Raw genomic sequence first — 7593 nt, 5'->3', positions numbered from 1 at the left:
TTTTGCGTAATTAAGCCCTGTAGTGGCCTGTGTTACGAAAAAAAAACTGCCTGTGCAGCTGGCCAGTGTGTTTGATAAAATTCCCTTTCTATCTATCATGTCACAAAGATATAAAATTAATGTTATACTCCAGTTCCAACAAAGATTTATTCATTGAATTATTCACATTTATCATCCTCCAAAAGAAACACATACCAGGATACCTTTTGGACAAACAATCATTTCCAAGTCAAAGTGAAACTACGTCACGTGATTTCCCTCTCGACCAACCGCTTGCACAGTCACGCATGAAATAATATCTGCCTTCACGCTTCATATAATATCTGCCAATCTGAAGTCGGAGATTATTATTGTGAATCCGAGTCAGACAAACGTTTTCTGTTTCAAGCGTCCAAATCTTTTCCACCAACAATAATAATCTTGTCTTTTTGGCTGGTCCAGAATTATTATTGTCAGTACAGATTATATTTTGTAGCGTTCAAATAAAAAAAGATAATTATTGTTTGTTGGCGATGTTCAGTAATTATTATTGTAGTGGAAATATTATATTTATAAAGATAAAGTGTGACTTTAAATCGGGTCAGTTTTTATTATTATTGCGGCAGTATTTATAATTATAATAATGTCATAAATTAAGAATATTTTTCTTTTGGGGATGAAATTATAATTTGGTATTTGAGAATCGGGACAGATTATTATTATCGCTGCGATATAATAATAATATCGGCAAATAGGGGGAAAATTTTATTTTTGGAAGAGATTATAATTTTGGTATTTTATATAAGGAAAAATAATAATAATGTGGGGGTACCCTACGGCTTTCCATAGGGAACGATAACTCTGGGTAGAGATTGCAAAAGCGGAGGAGCTAACTTCCTTAAATTTTGTTTATAGAACATAAAATCGGACTTCACATTAACACGTCTTCACCAGTTGTTTTGACGGTTCAAGTTTATATTTTACTTTGATCATTTTAAATGCCAAAAAAAAATAAATATCGATACAGATAGTCTCGTATAAGCTTGATCAATTGTAAGGTATATTTTTCACAAAGTAGCAAGACAATGCTGCTCGCTATCTCCAGGAATTCATGTATAGTTCACTATACCCTAAGGAAACTTTACTTAATACTACTACTAATCAATCCAGGTATGTTATACATATTTTTTTCGCGATGGAAATGATCTAAATTGAACAAGCAGTAACATGTGTATTGAGATTATGAATTTACTTTCGTTTTCCATTATGCGAACAGTCGAGTAATATGTCATTAACCGACTTCTTCGTCTCATAAAAATATATACAGCAATGAAATTATGTATCAACGCATAGGTAAATACATTTCAAATGCACATTAGATACTTTTGAGGAATTGAAGTTGTCTTCTGTTCGATTGAAAACCACCACTAAACCCGTCATCATATAGGTGATATTCGGGAATACTCATCAGTTGATGTCGACATTTTAGGGTTATCATCAACTATTATCATAAACAAAACAGCCTTCGATGAAGGAGTGTGCCAAGGTGACCCGATTCATTTAAGACTTGTTGTTGGATGCGACATGATTAAGACATCTGTCTATATTGACGGGGGACCTAGCGATGGAAACGAGATAGCATCGTGTTTGGACTCTGTTCATTGTCTTAACGGAAATTACAGCGAGGTAGGCAAAGTGCTACACGTGGATTTTGTTGTTACATGTAACTACCAGCAGCATATTGGAAACTTTCTGGTATCACAAATCACGTGTCAGAATGGAACACTCCTCGAAGACAGGGTTCGAATGGTCCCTTGCAGTAAGTCTGATTTTTATTACAATAATATGTAGAGATCGCTCATCAACAGGTCTAATCAAAATTCAGTTTACAATCTTTTTATAAAAAATAATTTCGATACACTTTTTATGTTCCCCAAACAAAGTTTGGGAACATATTGTTTTTACCCTGTTTCTTATTATGTCTCCGAACACAAAGTGTCGGAGACATATTGTTTTTGCTCCGTTTCTTATTATTCTTATTATGTCTCCGAACACAAAGTGTCGGAAACATATTGTTTTTGCTCCGTTTCTTATTAAGGTCTTCCGTCTCCTGCGGAAGACCTTACTATTATTGTTCGCGTTCTTCTTCTTCGTTAAGGTCTTCCGTCTCCTGCGGAAGACCTTACTATTATTGTTCGCGTTCTTCTTCTTCATTATTATTATTATTATTTTCCTTGGTAGTACACGCGTTTTTCTCAGCCATTTTTCGATCGATTTTCACGAAATTTTCAGGAAAGATGTCTTTTGGTAACGAGACTTTGCTTGCAAAATTTCGTGCTTGACGTCACTTCCGGTCAGGAGTTATCTCCCCTTCAATTAGGGATCTACAAGGGCTCAAAGTCTAGATCAAATATCTCAAAAATCGTTAATATTTTGGTATAAGTCAAAGAACAAAAAATGTTCATCTCAACAATCCAAATCTATTCATATAAAAATTTAGGTCATATGTTACGTAATAAGGGATTTTAAGGGCCAAAACCATAAAATTTTTACCCCTTGTATCTCGAAAACGACAAATATTTTGAAAAGCAATAAAGAACAAAAGTTGTTCAGAATGATGATCTGAACAATATGCATATTTCGTTATTACCCTATGTGGCCCCGTTAGGGAGCTACAGTTTGGCCCCTAAAAATTACTTCTAGAAATAACTCGAGAACGGTAAAGAATTTCTAAATACTTGTTGAACAAAAAATGTTTGAAATGTCATGACCTTTCTTACGATATCAAGCAAAAGGGGCTGACCCTTTAAATTAGGGGCCCAGAAGGGTCCAAAGGTTGATGAGAATATCTCAGAAACTATTAATATTTTGTAATAAGTCATTGAAGCGGAAATGTTCATCTAAACGAGCTTGTTCTTATCAAATCAAAAAGTAGGTCATATGTTACGTAATAAGGGATTTTAAGGGCCAAAATCATAAATAATTGACGTCTCATATCTTGAAAACGACAAATATTTTGAAAAGCATTATTGAACAAAAGTTGTTCAGAATGATAATCTAAACAATATGTACATTTCGTTTTTTCCCTATGTGGCCCCGTTAGGGAGCTACAGTTTGGCCCCTAAATATTTCTTGTAGAGATAACTCGAGAACGGTAAAGAATTTCTAAATACTTGTTGAGCAAAAAATGTTTCAAATGACAAGGCCTTTCTTACGATATCAAGCAAAACGGGCTGGCCCTTTAAATTAGGGGTTCAGAAGGGTCCAAATGTTTTTGAGAATATCTCCGAAACTATTAATATTTTATAATAAGTTGTAGAAGCGGAAATGTTCATCTCAACGAGCTTGATCTTATCAAATCAAAAAGTAGGTCATATGTTACGTAATTAGAGATTTTAAGGGCCAAAATCCTAAATATTTGATACCTCATATCTTTAAAACGACATATTTTTTGAAAAGCATTATTGAACAAAAGTTGTTCAATGTGTCATAACCTATCGATCAATATCAAAAAATGGGTCTGTGGGCCTCATGGCTCGCCTGTAGAGTCGATTTTTGTCGATATCAGTCAATTTCAAAAACTTGTAACTGGTAAATATTTTGTAAGGACATATTGAACAAAAGTTGTTCAGTTTATCGAGATCTATCGATTGATATCAAGAAATAGGCCTATGGTCCTAATGGCTCGCCTGTAGAGTCGATTTTTTTCGATATCGGTCGATCTCAATAACTTTTTACAGGTAAATATTTTGTAAAGACATATAGAACCAAAGTTGTTGAGTCTATAGAGGGCTAACAAATGACATCAAGAAATAGGCCTTATGGCTCGCCTGGAGAGTCGAATTTCAAACGAATTTCACCGCAACTTTGCTTCAGAAGCTTATGATATGAAAAATTGATTATATCTAAAGTATCTTAAAGTCGGAAACTAAATTGTGACTCATTTGTCTTTTTTCTTTTTTTAACTCCGAGTGCATCAACAAATCGGACGGAAGACCTACTCGTTGCTCACAACGAGATCGTGTCTAGTTATTATTATTATTATTATTTTCCTTGGTAGTACACGCGTTTTTCTCAGCCATTTCTCGATCGATTTTCACGAATTTTTCAGGAAAGATGTCTTTTGGTGACGAGACTTCGTTTGCAAAATTTCGTGCTTGACGTCACTTCCGGTCAGGAGTTATCTCTCTTTTAGTGACTTTTTGAAGGGCCTTGTTGTCCACGCATCTCCTCCGTTAGTTTTGAAGCTAGAGTCTTGAAATTTCTACACAAGATAGAGTAAACATTTTAGAAGATTTGTGGGGGATTCGATTTTACCGGAGGCGATTTGCCTAAACGCTCGCCTGGACCTGAAAAAATGGATGCCAAAAATTTTCGCCGATTTCGGCGATTTTTGACCTTTGATCTCCAATATCTTTTTTCTTGCAAATATTTTGTTAAGACATGTAGAACAAAAGTTGTGCACATTTACGAGATCTTTTCGAAAATATCAAGATTTAGGGGCTAGCCCCTTCAATTAGGGATCTAGAAAGGCTCAAAGTCTAGATCAAATATCTCAAAAATCGTTAATATTTTGGTATAAGTCAAAGAACAAAAAATGTTCATCTCAACAATCCAAATCTATTCATATAAAAATTTAGGTCATATGTTACGTAATAAGGGATTTTAAGGGCCAAAATCATAAATAATTGACGTCTCATATCTTGAAAACGACAAATATTTTGAAAAGCATTATTGAACAAAAGTTGTTCAGAATGATAATCTAAACAATATGTACATTTCGTTTTTTCCCTATGTGGCCCCGTTAGGGAGCTACAGTTTGGCCCCTAAATATTTCTTGTAGAGATAACTCGAGAACGGTAAAGAATTTCTAAATACTTGTTGAGCAAAAAATGTTTGAAATGTCATGACCTTTCTTACGATATCAAGCAAAAGGGGCTGATCCTTTAAATTAGGGGCCCAGAAGGGTCCAAAGGTTGATGAGAATATCTCAGAAACTATTAATATTTTGTAATAAGTCATTGAAGCGGAAATGTTCATCTAAACGAGCTTGTTCTTATCAAATCAAAAAGTAGGTCATATGTTACGTAATAAGGGATTTTAAGGGCCAAAATCATAAATAATTGACGCCTCATATCTTGAAAATGACAAATATTTTGAAAAGCATTATTGAACAAAAGTTGTTCAGAATGATAATCTAAACAATATGTACATTTCGTTTTTTCCCGATGTGGCCCCGTTAGGGAGCTACAGTTTGGCCCCGAAATATTTCTTGTAGAGATAACTCGAGAACGGTAAAGAATTTCTAAATACTTGTTGAGCAAAAAATGTTTCAAATGACAAGGCCTTTCTTACGATATCAAGCAAAACGGGCTGGCCCTTTAAATTAGGGGTTCAGAAGGGTCCAAATGTTTTTGAGAATATCTCCGAAACTATTAATATTTTATAATAAGTTGTAGAAGCGGAAATGTTCATCTCAACGAGCTTGATCTTATCAAATCAAAAAGTAGGTCATATGTTACGTAATTAGAGATTTTAAGGGCCAAAATCCTAAATATTTGACGCCTCATATCTTTAAAACGACATATTTTTTGAAAAGCATTATTGAACAAAAGTTGTTCAATGTGTCATAACCTATCGATCAATATCAAAAAATGGGTCTGTGGGCCTCATGGCTCGCCTGTAGAGTCGATTTTTGTCGATATCAGTCGATTTCAAACACTTGTAACTGGTAAATATTTTGTAAGGACATATTGAACAAAAGTTGTTCAGTTTATCGAGATCTATCCATTGATATCAAGAAATAGGCCTATGGTCCTAATGGCTCGCCTGTAGAGTCGATTTTTAGTCAATATCGGTCGATCTCAATAACTTTTTACAGGTAAATATTTTGTAAAGACATATAGAACCAAAGTTGTTGAGTCTATAGAGGGCTAACAAATGACATCAAGAAATAGGCCCGCGGGCCTTATGGCTCGCCTGGAGAGTCGAATTTCAAACGAATTTCACCGCAACTTTGCTTCAGAAGCTTATGATATGAAAAATTGATTATATCTAAAGTATCTTAAAGTCGGAAACTAAATTGGGACTCATTTGTCTTTTTTCTTTTTTTAACTCCGAGTGCATCAACAAATCGGACGGAAGACCTACTCGTTGCTCACAACGAGATCGTGTCTAGTTATTAGGGCTTTCCACCTTTCTGTGGAAAGTCCTATTGTTATTGTTCTGTTTATTAGGGCTTTCCACCTTTCAGTGGAAAGTCCTATTGTTATTGTTCTGTTTATTATTATTATTATTATTATTATTATTTTCCTGCCGTCAAAAAAAATCTTCGTCTTAAGACTTATCGAAAAACTTTATAGTCCATCATATAGTACTTCTTGAGAAACGAATACAGTTCACCCTGCGTAATTGAACTTTGACCCCTTACGGAGTTATTTGACCTTTCGCAGAAATCATTGTTAGCACTTCTACTTTGTAACCGTAAATGATAGGAGGATGAAACCTTTTCTAAAACATAGAGGGTAATTAGTAGAAGCGAAGAATTTCAAATGAAGGGGTTCGGTGTCCCCTAAGGGGAGTTAATGCCTCTTTATGTTTTGCGATTTATTCGTAAAACATGTCGAGCTTGAGCACGGTTTGTCGTAGAGACATGGGACCAACTAGAATAGGATCGGTGACCTTTGGCCTTGAAAATTAGGTCGAGGTCAAAGGTCAAGGTCATCAGAAAAGAGGAAAAAATAGCACTTTTTATACTCTCTTTCCTGCTTAAGATAGCGTTGAAATATTATATGGGTAAGTATTGACTTCTTGATTGGTTTTGATAGTATGCATTACAACTTTGAACTTTGACCCTTCTGTGAATTTCGGAGACTCGCGTCGAAAACCTTGTTATCGCTACTCCTACTTAAAGGAAAGTCATAGAGACACGAAACCTTCGCTAATGAATTCACAGTAAAACCCTCTTGCAAAGAAAAAATAATCAAAGGGATACGAAAACCCTTAAGCATAGTTATTGCCCCTGAAAGTCTCCAATATCATTATCTAAGCCTATAACTTTTATATTAATATAGATAGAGACATGAGACCACTTGCATTAAGACCGATGACCTTTGACCTTCAAAATGAGGTCAAGGTCATAGGTGAAAGTCATCATCAAAATTTTTTTTTTTTTCCATTTTCAAGGTCTTTAAAAGTATTTTTATCATTGATAAGTTAACCGAAAGTAACCGAAAACCCCTAAAGAAATTATTGCCCCTGAATATCTTGATTAACATTTTTTTAAGCTAAAAGCTTTTACATTAATATAGATAGAGACATGGGATCACTTGCATTAAGACCGATGACCTTTGACCTTCAAAATGAGGTGAAGGTCAAAGGTCAAGGTCATCGTGAAAATTATTAATGAAATTTTCTTGGTCATTTTGAGTTTCGTACATCATCTTAAATATTCTTAAATGTCTTTTTTAAAATCATTGCAGGTGGAAAGCCCTCTAATTGTTCGCGAACAATTAGGATCACTAGTTATTATTAGGGCTTTCCACCTTTCAGTGGAAAGTCCTATTGTTATTGTTCTGTTTATTATTATTATTATTATTATTATTATTATTTTCC

The 7593-nt window shown here is 34.5% G+C and overlaps 1 long non-coding RNA gene across 1 annotated transcript in view; it reads left to right on the top strand.

The window, feature by feature from the left end:
- The first annotated feature begins 1005 nt into the window (after positions 1-1005).
- The window catches only part of LOC125662166 (uncharacterized), a 42228-nt gene continuing 35640 nt past the window's right edge, over positions 1006-7593 (top strand). The window contains exon 1 of the long non-coding RNA XR_008798009.1: positions 1006-1149. This is a non-coding gene — a long non-coding RNA (uncharacterized LOC125662166). The remainder of the gene's footprint in view (positions 1150-7593) is intronic.

This window comes from Ostrea edulis, chromosome 8 (genome assembly GCF_947568905.1).
Source record: "Ostrea edulis chromosome 8, xbOstEdul1.1, whole genome shotgun sequence".
NCBI classification, from domain to species: Eukaryota; Metazoa; Mollusca; class Bivalvia; order Ostreida; family Ostreidae; genus Ostrea; species Ostrea edulis.
This window is presented reverse-complemented; position numbering and strand designations above follow the sequence as displayed.